We start from the raw sequence: 19,762 nt of genomic DNA, 5'->3' as shown, positions 1-19,762 counted from the left end.
TGAAAAGTTACTCAGGTACTGAGTATTTCTGTTATTGTTGTACGCCTACAAACTGAATTTTACCAGACTAAAGCAATTAATCTGCAATAACTATAGATATACTCTGCAAATTGCTAGGGAGGGTCAGATCTGTTCTCTTCCTGCCACCAGACATTCCAAGTTCAGCTGTCTCTTTGCTCTCTGGGAAAGAGCCCCTCCCTCCCACAACTCTGGACTGCATTCCACCACAGCACCCAACTTTATATGCTACCATTTAATGCAATACCATCTTAGCTTTAGGAATGCTAGCTAAACCAGAATCCAGAAACATCAATTGGGGGTTAGGATTAGCCCACGATCTACTGAATGCAAGAATGGACCAGGACCTCTGACCTTGTAGGACAGGGATCCCCAACTTTTGTGGTTCCATGGACCAGCGGCAGCAGTGGTTTCAGGGATTTCGGTGTGGGGGAATAGTTTTGCATGTGCAGCCCACAGTAAATCCCATGCATGTGCAAATGAAGCTTCATGTGCTCACCCACTGCTTTGGAGACCCAGTTCCCAATGGGCCACAGCCTGGTAACAGTCAGAGGCCCAGGGGTTGGAGACCCCTGTTATAGGAAACTGGGTTGTGTAGAGAGACCAAAGCTCAAGAGGGATCTTGCTAGCAGAATTACTCTAAGGTCCCCCTGGATGTGGGCTCAGGGACAGGAATTCAGGGAAGATTCTAGGTTGCCAGCTTTTATTTTCTGTAACCAGGATTCTGCCTGACTTCTTCCTTATACATACCTCCTAACATCAGTTTAATCTTTAAATTAAGATTTTTTTAAAAATCTTGAAATCTGACACTCTTCACGGGGCTTCTCTTCTTGACACAATGTTAGCTGTTCAATTTTAAATTCTTAGAGTATACTGACTGGATGTGGTACTGTGCAAAGTTTTAATTTCCCTGAAGCTGGAGGCACGAGTTGCTGGATACTTTAATTGCAGATTTCCTGTACAAAAGGGTGGATGTAGGAGTGTTTGGACTTCAAGATGTTTTCCCAAATGGTGTAATGACATAACAAGCACCAAGCACAGTGTGTGGTATAGAGGGAGAGGCCTTGGAATGTGGCAAAAGATAAGATCTGAATTCTGTTGACAACACTGTTCCATTTTTTTACCATTTGACCTAGGATCCGTTGTTTTTCTTTGTTGTAGGAAAAACAATATCCTCCTTAATATGGAACCCGTGAAGATTAGAGCCTTTTTAGTCTGTAGCAATGGTTGAAATGCTGAAGGCTACTCACTTCCATCTCTGTAGGAATATATTTTGCTTTAAATCTAATGCTAAGTATTTGACATCCTGAACTGTTACAAATGACCAGGGCTTTTTTTTTTTTTTGTCATAGAACGTACTGGAAAGGCATTCCGGCACCTTTTTTTGACAGATTTTTCCAGAGTTGCGTTCTTTTCCTATTGTTGCCCTTCCTATCCTTGTTTACTTTTGAAAATGCCCCGCTGGCGGTACGGTGTGAGACTGCCCAAGTGCAGTCCCCTCTGGTGCTGTCCGCCTCTTCTAGGAGGAGCCATGAGGCGCCGGAGCACCACAACATGGAAGCCAACTTTCATGAGAAGGTGAGTGAGCCTTTTGCCTTCCCTTACAGAAGGTGGGGTATGAGGTTAAAAAGAGGTCGAAGCAAGAGGAAAGAAAGGCAGCTGGCATGGAAGCCAAGCTGCAAGCGCTGCAGCAGCAGCCTAGCCAAGATTGGCGCCACTGAAGCCAGCCTGGTGCCTAGCAGGAATCTGCACTGCCCCTTTGAGGGAAATAGTCACAATCATGTTGAAATTAGGTTTTCATAAACTCTTTGAGGTCATAAATAAGAAGACCCCAGTGGTTGCTATTACAATTCATTTTTAAACAACAAATTAAATGTTGACCATGTATGATGTCTACTGCTGAAAACAAATGTCTTTTTACCCTGCTCCTATCCTGGTTTTAGCTACTTTTTTTTTTAACCATTGTCTCTGAATGACTTCACGTAACAGTGGTGGAGAAAGCAAAATTGAAACATAACATGAAATATGTACTGTAAAGCAAAAATGTCTTCACTGCTATTTCATTCTTGCATCCCTACAATTTCTGCTAATTTATTCTTTTTTTCTCTCCCACCATTCCAGTTTTCTCTGCCCAGCTAGATCTTCTGGGCTTCAAGACACTACAAAAGACATAACAATAGCATAATTGCCCATTTGTGCTAGATTTCAGGTAAGTCAATACATGGCTAGGGAGCAACTGAATGAATACATGGATGATTCTAAATCGTTGGGACCAGACCTGAAAACTAGAGTTTTAAGGAGACCTTTCTGCGATCCTTGAAAAAATATGAAGGCTGGACATAATGCCTGTAGAGAGCCATAGAGATGGCCTTGAGGGGAATAGTCAGAAATAGTTATCGAAACAAGGGCAGAAACATTTGTTAAACCCTGGGAAAGGAGATAGTATTATGAAGAGGCTCAGGCTGGCTCCTTCCTGTCTCAGGGAGGGAAGGTCAAACATAAGCAGACTTTAAAGTTTCTGTTACTAAAGTTATACTCTTTAAATATAGTTATAAGTTTCTTCTAGAGTCAATTTCTTCATTTGGTTACCTCATAGGCCAGACAATGCCAGAGGAATAGAGAAAGGCAAATATTATTTTAAACTTCAATGTGTGTGTGTGTGTGTGTGTGTGTGTGTGTGTGTGAGAGAGAGAGAGAGAGAGAGAGAGAGAGAGAGAGAGAGAGAGAGAGAGAGAGAGAGAGAGAGAGAGAGAGTAAATTAGTGAATATAGACTAATAAGCTTGACATTGATCTGGAACAGATTACTAAGCAATCAGTTTGTGACCATTAAGAAAACAAAGAACTGCTTGACAGGCCATATCAATTCAATGTAATTTCCTTTTTTGATAGGCTGGGAAAGTGGTAGATATAGCATATATCAACTTCAGCAAAGTATTTGACAAAATCTCCCATGAGATTTACTCCCATGAGTAAAGCAGTTGACAAAATATGGGTTGGATTATGCTACTCTAATTGAACAGTTGCACCCAGTGAGTATGCATATCAGTGACTCTCCAGCAAACTGGAAAGAGGTAGCATATAACTACGTTGGAGTCCTATACTGTTCAGCATGTTTTTAATATGGCTTGGATGATGATCAAATTTGTAGATGCCATATAGGATGAACAATGAATGCATAAGAATAGTGGTTCTCAACCTGTGGTCCACGAACCCCTAGGGAGCTGCAATGTTATCACAAAGGGTCTGCAAAGGCTTGACAAAATATTATAATTTAAATCTTGAGTCAAGTCTTGGGGGTTTATGGCCATGGGCCATGGCCACAAAAGGGGTTTAAAGGAGGTCCATGGTGAATAAAAGCTGAGAATCACTGACTTAGAAGACAGTTATCACATCAACAGAAGTACACGATCAACATCAAGAAAAGTAATTGTTTTTATTCTTTGCTGCTCAGGCCACACCTGAAATATCATATCCAATTTTGGGCACTGCACTTTTGGAAGGGCACTGAAAAATTAATGCATCTCCAGAGGTGAACTGGGATGATAAGGGGCCTAGAAGGAAAAGGTTATGAGGAATGTTTGGAGTTGATAGCCTGGAGAAGAAGTGACTATAGGGAGACATGCTAGCTATCTTCAAGTAACTAAAAGGCTTTCATGGAGAAGATAACCTAGCTTTGTTTAACTTTGTTCCCGAAGACCAGACAAAAATGAAATAATGTAAATTGCAAAGAAGTAGATTTCAGGAAGGCATTAGGGAAATATTATACTGTAATAGTAAGAACCGTTGGGCAATGAAATAGACTCCCCAACACAAGAGTGTGGGAGATGATTGACTTTCCTTTGCTGGAGTTACAAAATAGAAGCTGAATGGTTGTTTGTTGGGCATACTGCCCTTCAAAGGGCAACAATTTTCTAGGTGTTCTGTTCCATCCATTGTATGATTCTATGGTCTTGAGTAAACAATTTTTGGGAAAGAGTTAAGGGCCTTAAAGCATGGGGTGGAAGGAAAACTGGGACATATTTTATTACTTTGTCTATAGTCCTATCCACAATTATCTGTTGTTCTCATAATTGCAGAATATTGCAGTGTATATAGAGTAGGTCAATGAGGTAAAGGCTATGGTGTATACAATGTTTAATGGTGGAATTAAACACTGTTAGAGACTGTTGTTTTGCAATTTTAATTCTCAGTCATACAATGTCTGGATGCTAGGGAAGGTTAATTTCCTTTAAACAGGAAAAAATAACCTTGAAACACATGGTTCTATCACATGGTATGAACTATAGAGAACCACTGACAATGGTCCTTAAAAGCAGTTCTAATTCCAAAACTATTTGCAAATCCCTATAGCTCCAGTCTGACTATTCTAAGGAAAAGTAAACAAAAACAGTGAGAGGAGTAGGAAGAACCAAGATATTTTGAGGTAAAAAAGAGCAAAAGCAGAGCAAAAACATGGCAACTGTTTGGACTGAAGAATTCAAGGAAATTCCCAAGCTGTAGGCTAGAAGTTGAAAGGACATTCCAGAAAGCAATGCCAAGATAAACAAATGTGTCCAGATAGCCACTAACTTCGAATCCTAGGAGTCTACAAAGATCTGTCTGAAGCAATATTTCGCAATCTTAGCAGCTTGAAGATGTATGGACTTCAACTCCCAGAATTCAATGGCCAGGGAATTCTGGGAGTTGAAGTCCATATATCTTCACGCTCCCAAGACTGAGAAAGTCTCCTGAGGTGCAAAGCCTAAACTTCCAAAATACCTAAGCATCATGGTAACAGATATAGAAGTCTGTCCTTGATTATGATGGTATTGAAATGATGAAACATGCATTGTGATATGATGCAAGTTCTGCTTTTACTGCTTCTACTGTATTGTGACATTGCAGAATTTGCATGTCTCAATGCTAATAGGATATTAAGTTGGAGAAGGACACAAAAGACTACAAACGTGTGCAGAAAACCTGCTTGTGCAGAAAACCTCCCTCATACATATGTTTCTTTAAATGCTTTATGTGAGTGGAAACAGGTAAGGGAAAGATCCCTTTTTCTTAAAGCTAAGTATTATAATCATAATCATTTGTTTAGGAGCAGCTCCATATAATAACAGAGCAAAATAGTTTGGCTGTAATGTTTTCATGCCCCTAAACATAAAAAGATTTTTAAAGAAGGTCAAACAAACAAATTATTGATACAGGTCCATGTTAGCCTAAAGCTCTGCCTCCATTTACAAGCAACAAGTAGGTTCACATATATTGTTATAAGCTGTAGTTTGTGTTAATAGCACATTTACACCAAGCATAGAGGCTTAATTCATACATAAAATTAAGTTATAAATTATGGTTTACAAACCAGAACAGCTGAGTTCACACACTTAACTAAGCATAGGATCCCAGCATGGTAACTGGGAATCCAAACTCTTGGCACTTCAGATACTTCCTACTATACAGTATCTGACATTTTATATTACAAATAGTATTTAAAAGTGCCAACCTCTACCATCCCTTTTATTTTAATCATGCTTCAGGCCAAAACAGACCTCATAAGCTTGATACTGTACAAGGCTGCAGCTCAATGTTAAACAAGCTCACTTATTCAGAAAAAGGACAAATATAAGCAGTGGTAACTGTGATGGGCTGGCTAGAAGTAAATTAGTGACCTATAATTGATTCTAGAGAGAGCTACTGTACAAATAGACAAGGGCTTCTGTAACCTTTTTACAAGTATGTCCACAACGTATTAAAATATTCCTAACATGCTAAAAAGTTGGGGATTTCTGTTCAAATCTCACTTGAGACGTCATTACATACTTATTTTAACTGATAATGGTGTTTAAGGAACAACCTCACCTATCTGAATATATATCCAGCTGTTGATTGTTGGATCAATGCAACCCCATATTGGAAAAATCATGCATGAGACCAGCAACTCCATTTTTGTGTTCCTTTATAGCACAGATTGAAAGATATGAATATATTTTGCAACTTTGCTTTTTTGTCTTTGCTACTAACCTTTCCTGAAATATTAGCAGGTGTTTTTTTTTTTACCAAACTAGACCAGTTTTTCCCAGACGAAGATGTGCTCTGCAGATAGCGACAGGAGAATGAATGAAAAACAAGAAAAACAGCAACCTCCTGGCCTATATTCCCACCTGTCTCCTGCCCAATGGTTTGAGATATTAAAATCCCAACGAAGAAGAAGAGAGCTTCATTTAAGATAGACAAACATGAATGCTAGAAATAGGCAGAGAGAAAATCTGAGTTTTGCTCAGAAGGGTTTTTTTTTCCCCATGATGTTCAAAGCAACATCAAGAAAAAGAAGGAGGAAGTCAGAATTTATTGGCTTCAGGAGAAAGGGGAAAGAATTTTCTCTCTGTGCATTTATAACTCAATGTCTCACAAAGGACAAAGGCTCTTTTTGATGATTTATGGATTGTATTGCAATAACTCCAAACTTATTGATCATGAGATAGAGATTAGTGTCAAGCGGAATAAAAAAGGCAGGCTTTCAAGGGACAGTAGATAATGGATTGGAAGCTCAGCTGTAAAGACTCGCATTGTGCAGATTTCAGTTATAAAAATAGAAATTAACAGGTCGGGAGTTAACAAAATGGTGCTTCTGGTCCTGGTGACCGACCCAGTTTGGATCCTGCAAATGGTGCTTTTCCTGAAAATTTAGCTTACCTGTCCTAAACACAAGAGTAAACATAAGAAGAGGCAAGGATTCAGGGGGAGGGGGGGAAGTATGATAGAAATACTGATCAAGAATGAAAAGTCAAACAAATTAATCTGGAGAGAAAAGATTTTGAAAGGATCTATTTACTCTGGGGTGAAGGACTTAGGGATAGTACATTGGAAATATGTAAAAGGGAATTAGGAGAAGCTCCTCCAACCTCAATGGTTGCCACAGCTACTAATCACTTATTGAGGTTTTCTTTGTTTTAGTCTAAAGATGCTTGAAAACCACAATCAGGTCCTCCCCAGACAGGCGATTCCCTATTCTTGCTATGTTAGCATAGAATTAAGGGGGCAGGAAGAATTCATCTGGCATTGGATCACATCTACAAGTATGTAGGTGCCAAGCCATATAGAATTTTAGGTTAAATATTTTGAATTGCACCGTAAACCTAGTGGCAACTGAGATAGAGACTATATAGTAGCATTATGCATATGTGATTGTTCCAACATGCAAGCTGCTGCATTTTGAACAAACTCCAGTTTGAGTAGTTTTCATAAAGCACATTGCAGTAATACAACTAAGTGATGATAAGTGCTGCCTTGTTGGGATTCAACTTTGGCTTTAATTCCACCCAGACTTCAACAACCTCTAAGTCAGGGGTGTCAAACTCGCAACGTCACATGGCGTGTCACGACATATCGCAACTTTTTTGCCATTGCCAAGCAATGGGGTGGACATGGTTTTGCTATAACAACAACAACAACAACAACAGTAATAATAATAATAAAGTTGGAAGGGACCTTGGAAGTCATCTAGTCTAACCCCCTGCTCAGGCAGGAAGCCCTATACCATTTCAGACAAATGGCTGTCCAATGTCTTCTTAAAAACTTCCAGTGTTGGAGCATTCACAGCTTCTGGAGGCAGGTTGTTCCACTGATTAATTGTTCTCATTGTCAGGAAATTTCTCCTTAGTTCTAGGTTGATTCTCTCTTTGGTTAGTTTCCATCCATTGCTTCTTGTCCTGCCTTCAAGTGCTTTGGAGCATAGCTTGACTCCTTCTTTGTGGCAGCCCCTGAGATATTGGAACACTGCTATCATGTCACCCCTAGTCTTTCTTTTCCTTAAACTAGACATACCCAATTCCAGCAACCGTTCCTTATATGTTTTAGCCTCCAGTCCCCTGATCATCTTTGTTGCTCTTCTCTGTACTCTTTCTAGAGTCTCAGCATCTTTTTTACATCATGGTGACAAAAAGTGGATGTAGTATTCCAAGCGTGGCCTTACCAAGGCATTGTAAAGTGGTATTAACACTTCATGTGATCTTGATTCTATCCCTCTGTTAATGCAACCTAGCTTTTGTGTTGGCTTTTTTGGCAGGTGCAGCACACTGCTGGCTCATATTTAAGTGTTTGTTGACTAGGACTCTAAGATCCCTCTCACAGTTGCTACTCTTGGCCAAAGTACAATCTATACTATACCTGTGCATTTGGTTTTTCTTGCCTAAATGTAGACCCTTACTTTTTTCACCACTGAATTTCATTTTGTTAGATAGTGCCCAATGTTCAAGTCTGTCAGGATCCTTCTGTTTCTTAAACCTATCTTCTGGAGTGTTGGCTATTTCTGCCAACTTAGTGTCATTTGCAAATTTGTTGAGTTCCCCATCAATCCCCTCATCCAAATCATTGATGAAGATGTTGAAGAGCATTGGGCCCAGAACAGAGCCCTGGGTCACCCCACTACACACTTCCCTCCATGTAGATGCAGTTCCATTGAGGACCACATACTGAGTACGGCCGGTCAGCCAGCTACGAATCCATCTTGTGGTCATGCTGTCTAACCCACATTTTTTTATCTTATCAAGTAATATCTTGTGGTCTACTTTATCAAATGCCTTACTGAAGTCCAAGTAAATTATATCCACAGCATTCCTCTGGTCCACTAATTTTGTCACCTGGTCAAAGAATGCAATAAGATTTGTCTGGCATGATCTGTTTTTGGCAAACCCATGTTGGCTTTTGGTAATTAGTTTGTTTGCCTCTAGGTGTTCACTGATTCGTTGCTTGATTATCTTTTCCAAGATGTTCCCAGGTACTGAGGTCAGGCTGATAGGTCTGTAGTTTCTTGGATCCATTTTTTTTCCTTTTTTGAATATGGGAACTACTTCAGCTCTTTTCCAGTCCTCTGGTAGTTCCCCAGTACTCCAGGATCTTTGAAAGATATAGTTCAGTGGTTGTGAGATCACATCTGCCAGTTCCTTCAGAACCTTGGGGTGTAGTCCATCTGGTCCTGGTGATTTGAACTCATCTAGGGTGGACAGGTGTTCACTTACCATTTAGTTGTCTATCTTAACTTGTGTTTCTAATCTGTTTTTTACAGTACTGTTTTTGATAGGTTGGACTGTTTTTTCCTGTTGTTTAAAGGGATATGAAGTACTATATCTATTTCCCATAGATTTCATACAGATGATGAACAACAGAATGAAAGGGATCAAATATCGAGGGAATTCATAGATATATGTCCAACTTGATGGTGTCTTGATGCTCTTGAATGAAACTGCTTGCTAAGGAAGGAATAGAGCCATTGAAGCAGAGGGCCCTCATCTTAATCCTTGAAAATCATCAAGAAAGATACCATGAAAAATCCAAAAGACTCTCTCCTCATGTAGGTCCTAAGGAAAATGACCAAACAGAGGGACTGATGCTATTTCCATCCCATACAAAGACTCAAATCTAGACTGAAAAGGGCCCAGATAATTCACTTCTTCAAGGATACTCTCAGATGACTGGTTACCATCAGGCAATAGTTGTCCAAAACTATTAGATATCACACCTGCTTCCACAAAAGAGTGTGAACTCCTAGATCCAGATAGTCACAATCCCGCCTGAAGAGTCAAAGTACCCAGGAGAGGCATGAAAGAAGTCCCTTGGTAGTAGAAATCATGCTAGAGACCACACCATGAAAGTTCACAGGTAAAAAAAACCAACCTCCCAGATATTATAAATTAGCGACTTACAAACCCTTGATCTCTGTAATTAACTATGATGGGCTCTAACATGAGCTATTCTCTTGCTTGTTTTTTTTCCCTTTACTCCACTAGTATACCAGGTGTCATCTTTGCCCCTTCATCTCTAGCAGTTTTCAATGAATCAAGAAGCTCCCTGGTTGCCTCTCAGTTCCAATGAGACTAGGTTCCTAATGAACCACCTACTGAGTTGTTGCAAAACTTTCCAAGTTGGTAATCCACCTGAGAAAATCATCTTAACAGGTCCACCCATCTTGCAGAGACAATGGATAATGACAAATCTCATCTATACCACAACATGACCCAACCATGGCAAAGGACTCAGTCACCCATTTCTAGGTCACCCATCAAAAGTAAAAAAGAGTCCAAATTACATCTCTCTGCATATTGGGTCAGCTACTCCCTTTGACATCAGTCAATATCATGTCTGTATTATTTCTGAGCTATCAATTGTTTACCATAACACATTCATTGCTTTGTAATCTCTTTCTTACTCTGCCTGTTGCCAGCTTTGGGAGGGGGGGATAATTCAATCGCAAATAATTAAATTATATTTATTAATAGGTCTATCGATTTTACATCATTCAAATTCAAATCAATCATTCTCTTTGCTCCCCAATCCTATCAGCGTTCATAGTCTGCAGAAGTGTTGAGGCATGAATTTCCATCTAAAATCAATTTAGCTCCAGGGCCTATAAAAATGCATACAGTTTATGAATCAGATTGTGGAAGTAAACAAAATGGACTAGGCTTGTCTGTATTATACTAATTATCGGTGGTGCATTCATTTGCATTAAGCATCCATAGATATCAGGTGACTAAGTAGAATTCTTTCTGATATCTTCCAAGCTGTTCTCCCATATTTGATTAGATTTTTATATAGTGAAGCATCAGTTTAACACATGCTGATTTAATAGACATTGGATGTATTGAACAAAATGTACTTTTGGAATCTCTTCAAAATAATAAACAAGATTTATCATATTCGAGTAGTCCAGGAGATGCATGCAAATTAATGTCATTTGTATCTATTTCCACCCTAGTGTGAGCCAAAAGGCATAGATTAATGCAAATTAGATACATTCAGAACAGAATTTAACAGAATTAGGGTATAACTAGCACCTGTCTCCAAGACTGGTCTGTTCTGTTAAATAGAGATTGCATTGTAACTGCAGAATTATTCAAAATTATCTTCTTGGGACATTTTATTAAGCATTTTGTACCCTCTGCTTTTTACCTGGAAATGCTTAGATGTTCCGCCAAAGAAGAAACTTGTCTCGATATTTATATTTGGTAAAAAGTAATAATATCAACAATTGGATAATAGGAACTTTTTCTGCACTAGTGTCTCTATCCTTAGTTCATCATTTGTTTTATCAAATATTTTCTGCAATTTTTAACTTCCTCTAAATTTTGCCCTAGGACAGGAGTAGGCAACTTGGCTCTTTTATGACTCGTGGACTTCAGCTCTCAGAATTCCTGAGCCAGCAGGGCTCAGCTTGGAAACCTCTCCCTTTCCCCTCAGCATGGCTGGCTCAGGAATTCTGGGAGTTAAAGTCCATGAGTCATAAAAGAGCCAAGGTTGCCTACCCCTGCCCTAGGAGAAACTGTCAAAATAAAGCCGGAAGTGGCAAATACATTTTTTATTTGCCATTTCCTCTTGCTAATGCAAGAACCTTCATACTTTGGATGTTCTATGAAAAGTATAAAAATCCTACCATCCTACACACTATCTTTCAGACCTTTTTTATAATTCACCTCTTCTTTTCCCCACCCTACATGTAATATATTCATTAATTTCAAAGAACTCATTTCTGAGTTGGAATAAAGTTACACAGTTTATCTCCCAGACTTGTTTCTTTTGATTTAACAGCATTTACTGTCAAATGGGAAATTTATAGATTAAAAAACAAGGCTCTGATGTGTGCTAATGTTTTATTTATATTTAGCAATTTTTTTTAACCCTCAGAGGAAACTTGGCTTTATTCCATTTCTAGTGGGCCACCAAACCTGGCTCTAGAAATTGAATAAACTTGATTTTGCTGCCTGAGGTTGCAAAGACAGACAACTTATTAAATACCGTATCTTCAAGGGCCCAATGCAGCACGAATAAACTGTGTGTGACTTAATGGATAACCAGGTCTGATGTATAATAGAAGTAGAAATGACTTGCTGTTGAGACATTGAAGTATTGAGGCCAAGTGTGTGTGCCATACATTATCTGCAAAGCCAGTTCTGGCAGTGAAGTGGTGCAGAGATGTAATAGATTGATCCTGGAACATCAGGCCTGGATGTTTGCTGGAAAGCTCCTGCTGATATAGACACACCAGTGTACACATTTTAAACATAATGATTATCAGGATTCAGGGTGTGTTCTTCTTTCATGTGCATGTGAAAATAAATAGTGTGCGACTAAATAGATTGGAGGGCCTGGTTCCCTTTAGAAACAGATGGGGAAGGATTTTGGATTATGGCCTGGGTCTGAGCCATTTTGAACAGTCAGATCTCCAGTGGGGGAGGAAAAATGACAAGCCAGTTTTCTCAGTCAAGACTGGCTTCAGTCAACGTAAGCTGAAAGACTCCTCCCAATTATACCTCTCTATTAATCTCTGTGACCTTTGTGATTTTCTTTTCCACTAAATTAGTCCTGGGAAGGTGATTTCTAAGTCAAAGAGCAAATATTATATTACAGTAATAGATACTGTCTATAGGTAGTCCTTGCTTCATGGCTGCCTAGTTTAGTAATTGCTTGAAGTTGTGACCATGCTGAAAAAGTAGCTTTATGATTGTTCTTTGCACATCCTTTGCGACATCCTAGTGGTCACCTGATTCAGATTTGGGTGCTTTACAATCAGCAGGTATTTACAACCATTGTAGTGTTCCACAGTCAGTTTGTGTGCTTCACAGCTGGCTTCTGAGAAGCAGAGTCAATGAAGAAGGAGGGGTTAAAATTTCACATCATGCTCATATAATGTCTCACTTAATAATTAGAGCAGAAGTAAGGTCATAAGTCTGAGGCAGTCACATCCTGCTTAATGATTACATCATTTAGCAAACAAGTTGCCAGTCCTAATTGTGGTCATTAATATAGGACAACCTGTATTATCTTCTGTTTTTCCTGTGTTGATGAATTTAGACCGGTTTGGTCAGCCTCAATTCTTAGAAATATGAGAGAACAAGCTATTTGTGGATTGTCTCATATCAGTCAAGACGCGGTTTGGTTTCCTGGGCTGGTAAATGTATACGGGTTTAATTACTCTGAGTAACATGAGTGAACCAGGTATTTGTTGATTGCATCATATCAGTCAAGACCCAGTTTGTTTTGATTCACACATTTTTTTTCAAAATACAGCATCAGCCCAATCCAAAACCCTGAGGTAAAATGAATCTGTATTGCCAAAAAACTACACTTGATCTGCGTTATAAGGAAACGGTGCCTCTGACAGAGGAGGACACCAGGTGGTGCTCTATGTGGTTGCCTGGACTTGCCTTTCTTGTACAGAAAATCATATAAACAAATGCACTTTAATCAGCAATCGATGGTACCTGCTGAAATGCAGATAGAAAGTGGGTAAAGTCAATTAGTAGTGACAAACCAGTAATTGTTTGTCTCCTCCTTTCCTCTCTCACACACAGAGACACATCTATATCCTAAGAGCTCTAGGGACATCATAGTCAGGTTATAATGTCTGAGTTCATCACATCCGTTACAGAGCAGTGGGCAGTCTTTCATCTTCCCAAGAGCCCTAATGAACTAATTTAAGGTGAAGTAAGATTTAAAAAGAGTGACTGGACCAAAATAATCCACTGTAACTGAATGGAGGAGGCCATCCACCCATCCATTTTGTGACAAATATACTGGAATTACTAAACTGCGCTTCTGCCCAGAACATAGAATAGAGAACACATTGAATCCCCAAGCTTAGTTATTCTGAATGTTCCTAATGAAGGACTGTTTGGGCCTGAAGTGTGTTGACTACTGAGTCAATTTTTTTCCTCTCTCTCTCTCTTTTTTTTTTTTTTAGATTCTTTTGGGAGTTCCTATTTGTTATAGTTCAATCACATCCTGGATCAATTTCCTTCTTCCAGAAAACACTGCATGAATTAAACATAACCAAATGTTCATCACAGCCAATAGATGCTCCCCATTAGAAGAATTTTGGAGTACTTATTGAAAGGTTAAATCAACACAGTGCACAAATTACAAGCTGACATTTTGGCAGTGGTGGCAAGTTAAGTGAAATTTAAAATATGATTTGTGAACAGGTTTGAAAATCCAGTGTGTATTTTTTTTTATTTCTCAGAACTGCAAGTAGGTCCACACAACTAATAGATATCTATATGGTCAGTAAGAGTAAACAACAACTTGATGGCACCTAATCAAAGCTCAGAATACCATTCATTGTAACAGCCATTCAACTTACTTGGTATAAACATAGAAATAATGAGAAAAGGGCATGTAAAGTATATCATTAGCAACAGTGATGTAAATTTGGCAAGATGAGAAATTATAGGGGTCCACAAAGTACAGATGTTTCAGAATGGATTAAATTCAATGCAAATTACAGATTCATACTTGTGTGAATGGCACAATGTACAGTTTGGACTGAATTCCTCCAAATGTTGGAACTTATACTGGTAAAACTATTTTTGAGTAGCATTACACTTTATGATTACTGTATATCTAGATTTCCATAATCTGCTATGGTTCCTGATTGCTTAAATGATAGCAGTGGCTAACAGTCCAATTTAACATGTTTAAATTAATTTGCAAAGTTGTATATATCCTTCCTGAAAGAGATATAAAATAATGTTTACCTTAGTAAGGTGTAATTTGACATCTAGAATATGTTCTGTGTGGTGCTGCTTCCAAAAAGTATTTGGACATGCTAATTTCTGATGCCTGAATTTGTGAAATGCTTTTACAGTGTTGCTTCATTTGTGCTATTTGCCAAATTGCTTTACCTTTGAAGTCCTATTTGGTAATCTTCCATAAGCTGGTACCCTCCAGATGTGAGAACCAGATATTTTGAAACAGTATAACTGATATTCCCTAAGGGAAAAATAGATGCTTATGCATTCTGTTGAAAGTACATTTGGGCATTCTGTTTTGATCAGACTTTGCAACAGGGTTTGGTAATTTTAGGGTTTAGTGAAAGAAACACTCAACATGTATAAGTCTAACGATCAAATGATGTGCATATGTGGTGCCCCATCTGTTGAAAACATTGCATGTATCTTATTTGATTGTAAACGATACTCTGTGGCAAGCACTCTTGCTTAGGTTTCTTTTAAAAGAAAAACTAAGATGCCTCCTTTTTGCAGAGAATTAATGTGCATATTACCAGAAATACATCTTTGATATCAAGGACTGTTCTAAAGAGGACCAGTCACTTAGAATAAATAGGGCTGGACTGCAGGGCAACAACATAGCATCCCATGATCATATGCTCACATTTTGCAATATTTTTTGTGATTTTCCAGCAAAAAACACCCATTGGATAAGCTGGATTTGGATGTATGACCATGTGATTTGCTTAAAGATCATGTGATTCACTTAATGGCCATGAGGACTTGTTTAATGACTGTGATAAAAATGATCATAAAATTGAGTCCAAACACATAGTGACTCAACTCATGATTGCAACAACCAAAATTCTGGGCCAATTATGGTCATAAAGTCAAGGACTACCTATATTTCATCTTTGCCTAACTAGAGGTCCTATTGGAGGGACTAAATATATGAGTGCATAAAGATTTAAGAAGTAGCATTTTACCACTGCATGTCAAGAGGGATTTGGAGTCAGATTTGGAGTCAGAGGAGAGGAACAACATACAGCAAGCTCCACAAGTGCCAACAAATGACAAAAAGCAATTCCACCACCACCAAATGGAGAGAAGGTAACACACATCAGCAACCAGCGGATACAGCTGCTATCTGGAAATGAGGGTGTGGAGTTACGGCCCCCTCCTAGCACAAAAGCTTAGTGGGCTACAAAGAGTAGAGCAAAAGTGCTCTGCAAGATTGCTCATGCAGAATAACAGAGAACAGAGTTAGAAGAGACCTTCTAGTCCAACCCCCTGCTCAAGCAGGAGACCCTATACCATGGGTAGGCAACCTTGGCTCTTTTATGACTTGTGGACGTCAACTCCCAGAATTCCTGAGCCAGCATGGCTCAGCATAGAAACCTCTCCCTTTCTCCTCAGCATGGCTGGCTCAGGAATTCTGGGAGTTGAAGTCCACGAGTCATAAAAGAGCCAAGGTTGCCTACCCCTGCCCTATACCATTCCAGACAAGTGGCTGTCCAGTCTTTTCTTAAAAGCCTCCAGTGGTAGATTACCCACAACTTCTGAAGGCAAGCCATTCCACTGGTTAATTGTTCTCACTGTCAGGAAATTTCTCCTTAGTTCTAGGTTGCTTCTTTCCTTGATTAGTTTCCATCCATTGCTTCTTGTCCCGCCTTTAGGTACTTTAGAGAATAGAAAATCCCTCTTTTTTGTGGCAATCCCTGAGATAGTGGAACACTGCTATCATGTCACCCCTAGACCTTCTTTTCACTAGACTAGACATACCCAATTCCTGCAACTGTTCTTCATATGTTTTAGCTTCTAATCATCTTTGTTGCTCTTTTCTGCACTCTTTCCAGAGTCTCAACATCTTTTTTATATTGTGGCGACCAAAACTGGATGCAGTATTCCAAATGTGGCCTTAGGCTTTATAAAGTGATACTAATACTTCACATCATCTTGATTCTATCCCTCTGTTAATGAAGCCTAGGATTTCATTGGCTTTTGGGGGGGCTGCTGCCACACACTGCTGGCTCATGTTTAAGAGTTTGCCCACTAGGACTCTGTAGTTACTGCTACTGAGTCAGGTTTCACCTAATCTGTACCTGTACATTTGGTTTTTCTTGTCTAAGTGTAAAATCTTTTCTCTACACTGAATTTCATTTTGTTAGGTAGGGCCCAATGTTCAAGTCTGTCAAGACCCATTTGGATCTTGAGCCTATCTTCTGGGGTGTTCGCTGCCAGTTTAGTGTCACCTGCAAATTTGATGAGGACTCCTATTCCCTCATCTAAATTGTTTATGAAGGAGTCTCACTCTCGTAAATGAGCTCCACCAGGGCCTCTTCTGTTAAAATGGAGCAGCAAGCACAAGCTTTCTATTGACAACAACTACCTGTGAACTCTCAGTGCCTTGACACCTGAACCTCACAATCCTGGTTTTGAACTTGGATGCTTGGACTCCATCTAAAAACTCTCCTGTGGCCACTTTGATTTGGAACTTTTGAAAGCCAAATTTGCTGAACTTTGGAGAAACCTGTCTCTATACTGCAAGTTTGTAAGCCTCATTTAATAAAGAAAACAAACCCACCCCTTCACGCATTTGTGAGTGCATGTCCTGGGACAGGATATTGCACAGACTTGTATTTAGGGGGGAAAAGCAAGAAGAATTGTGGAACAACCAATCATATTGAGATGGTTTAATGATATATCTCCACATGAACATTAATTAAACAATGCCATCAATTACTGAGTGCATAACAGTGGCTTTGTTGTGTCTTTCATCAACCTATATTACACTTACACAGTAGTGGGTGGATGGGAGAAGCACATGAGCAAAAGAAGGGATAACTGCAGCAAGCTATACATTGTGTACTATGCATAAAATATAAATAACAGGCTTTAAAGTCATAGAGAATTCCTGTAGCATTTCTTTTATTTCAGAAGCAATATTGTGTTATTGGGAACTGCACACTGGATAACTCGAATTGGGAAAATTTTGAAAATTATACTACTTTTTATACTTATATATAATTTATCCAGTGTCTGTGTCGAGACAATGGGTGTAAAGCATTCCATAGGAACAGAAAGCCAAATTGATGTTGATGTCTTCAGAATTTTTGATGATGCTATTTCTTGTCATAAAAATACTTAATATTTGTTCTATACACAGTGTTTCATCTAATCTTGAAAATTACCACATTCCACAAAATCAGAATTGTGTTGAATTTAGAAATGCTTATAGAATGTGTGTAATCCCTAAAATGCAGTTTCATAACAGACGATGATAAAGACTCTATGGAACAATATTCCCATTTATCAAGATTATATTTTTATTTAGATTGTCAACATTTCTACTAGCTATTTAATAAAATTCTTTATTCTAATGGTAGATTCAGGTTTTTGACAAAAGGGTACAAAGGTGTTGATAACTTTTGCCTAGAGTTCTGTCTGATTCAGTGGAGCTAGTGACTTAGTGGCAATCATGTTCAATTCTGATTTTTTTTTTCAAACTTATTTGTTCACATCTGAGCATATTTGCTTGTTTAAAATCTCCAGAAGAAAAGAAAATTAAATATTTCCATATGCATTTCTCCTACATTGTACATTTTATTCTGGATTTTTTCTAGTGTGCGCAGTTTCCCAAACAATTTGATGTTCATTCTTCTTTATAAAATTGTTTTATGCACAGTTTCCCCAACTATATTGGAGAGGGGAGAATTTTTTTAAAATGAAGATATTGACATATAATTTTGTTCTGATTCATGTATAACTTTGTTCAGCAAAATTAAAATGCAATTAAATAAATTTCTTGCCAATTTGAGAATAATGGAAATAATTTTTCTGATCCCCAGTGCCCCCCTCCTTTGTGATAACTTTTGAAGAGATATCTCAGGGGCTGCCACAAAGAAGAGGGAGTCAAGCTATTCTCCAAGGGGCCTGAAGGCAGGACGAGAAGCAATGGATGGAAACTGATCAAGGAGAGAAGCAACTTATAACTAAGGAGAAACTTCTTGACAGTGAGAACAATTAATCAGTGGAACAACCTGCCTCCAGAAGTGGTGAATGCTCCAACACTGGAAGTTTTTAAGAAAAGACTAGACAGCCATTTGTCTGAAATGGTATAGGATTTCCTGCCTAAGCAGGGGGTTGAACTAGATGACCTCCAAGGTCCCTTCCAACTTTATTATTGTTGTTGTTATTGTTGTTGTTGTTGTTGTTACTATTATTATTATTATTATTATTATTATTATTATTATTATTATTATTATACCACATGTTTGTAAAAACAAATGATCCTATACATATTTTGTTACTGTTTTGGAAGACAATTATTATTAAACAGCTGTTTGTAATTTTACCTGTAAAATGTTACATAATTTAACAGGATTCCAAATCAATTAGGGCAATTTGGATTCACTGAAATTTATGGAAGATTTTGATTGCCATGGCACACTGGGACCATAACAAATATATTCTCTTCTGGTCCCTCCAGCTTTTAATTAATGTAGCCAATTAGAACTGGGGCAAATCTGCCTTTTTAATTTGCAATAGATATTTGGAAAGGTCCTGTTTACAAAAGTCTAAACAGGAAAGGTGGAAAAACACCTTTTAAAGAAGTTATTACTCCCACGCCATCACAACAAAAGGAAAAAAAAGCAGGAAATTCCATGTCTCTCACATATAATGCAACCACTTCTCCTCCCACAGAATATTTTGCTTAAGTATAAGCGAGGTTCATTACAAATACATGTATGATTCTATATCTTCCTGTTAACTTGCAACATTTTCTGAAATCTTAAGTATACATCATTGTCTTAAGGTCTTGAGAGGAGAATGGGAAGACATGGAACAGGAACTTAGGAGACAATTCTACGGAAGTATTATTTAAAAAAAATACATATGCTTTTTAACATTTTTGCTAAAATGAAGGACTAATATAATTTACATTTCAAATCCCTTCCTGCTCTATGCATAATATTTATTATTTCTTTGGTTATAATTTATATTTATAAAGCAGTGATTCTGGTAGTAAAATGTAATATGAAGGAGATGAAAAATGCCTTCATAATGCCAAAGAAAACTTGACAATGAATTTAGGGCCTCAACAGAGAGGTTTATCTGGGGACCCAGAAAACTTTGGTCAGTGAGTGTTTATTTCTCAAATAATAGATGCATTGCAAGTATGATGTTCTTTGAAGAAATGGTGGAGGGATTTCGTATAGTTAGAGGAAGTAAAATATGGCCCTGAGGTTTACCAAAT

The 19,762-nt window shown here is 38.4% G+C and overlaps 1 long non-coding RNA gene across 1 annotated transcript; it reads left to right on the top strand.

The window, feature by feature from the left end:
• The first annotated feature begins 1,137 nt into the window (after positions 1–1,137).
• On the top strand, positions 1,138–18,451 carry LOC120302954. Its single transcript, XR_005555293.1, has 3 exons — positions 1,138–1,596; positions 2,140–2,227; positions 18,354–18,451. It is a non-coding gene; the product is annotated as an uncharacterized LOC120302954 (long non-coding RNA).
• The last annotated feature ends 1,311 nt before the right edge of the window (positions 18,452–19,762 follow it).

Source organism: Crotalus tigris, unplaced genomic scaffold (genome assembly GCF_016545835.1).
Source record: "Crotalus tigris isolate CLP2741 ecotype Arizona unplaced genomic scaffold, ASM1654583v1 scf7180000024441.2113493, whole genome shotgun sequence".
NCBI lineage: Eukaryota > Metazoa > Chordata > Lepidosauria > Squamata > Viperidae > Crotalus > Crotalus tigris.
The sequence above is the reverse complement of the archived record's forward strand: the minus strand, read 5'-3'. Positions and strand labels throughout refer to the sequence as shown.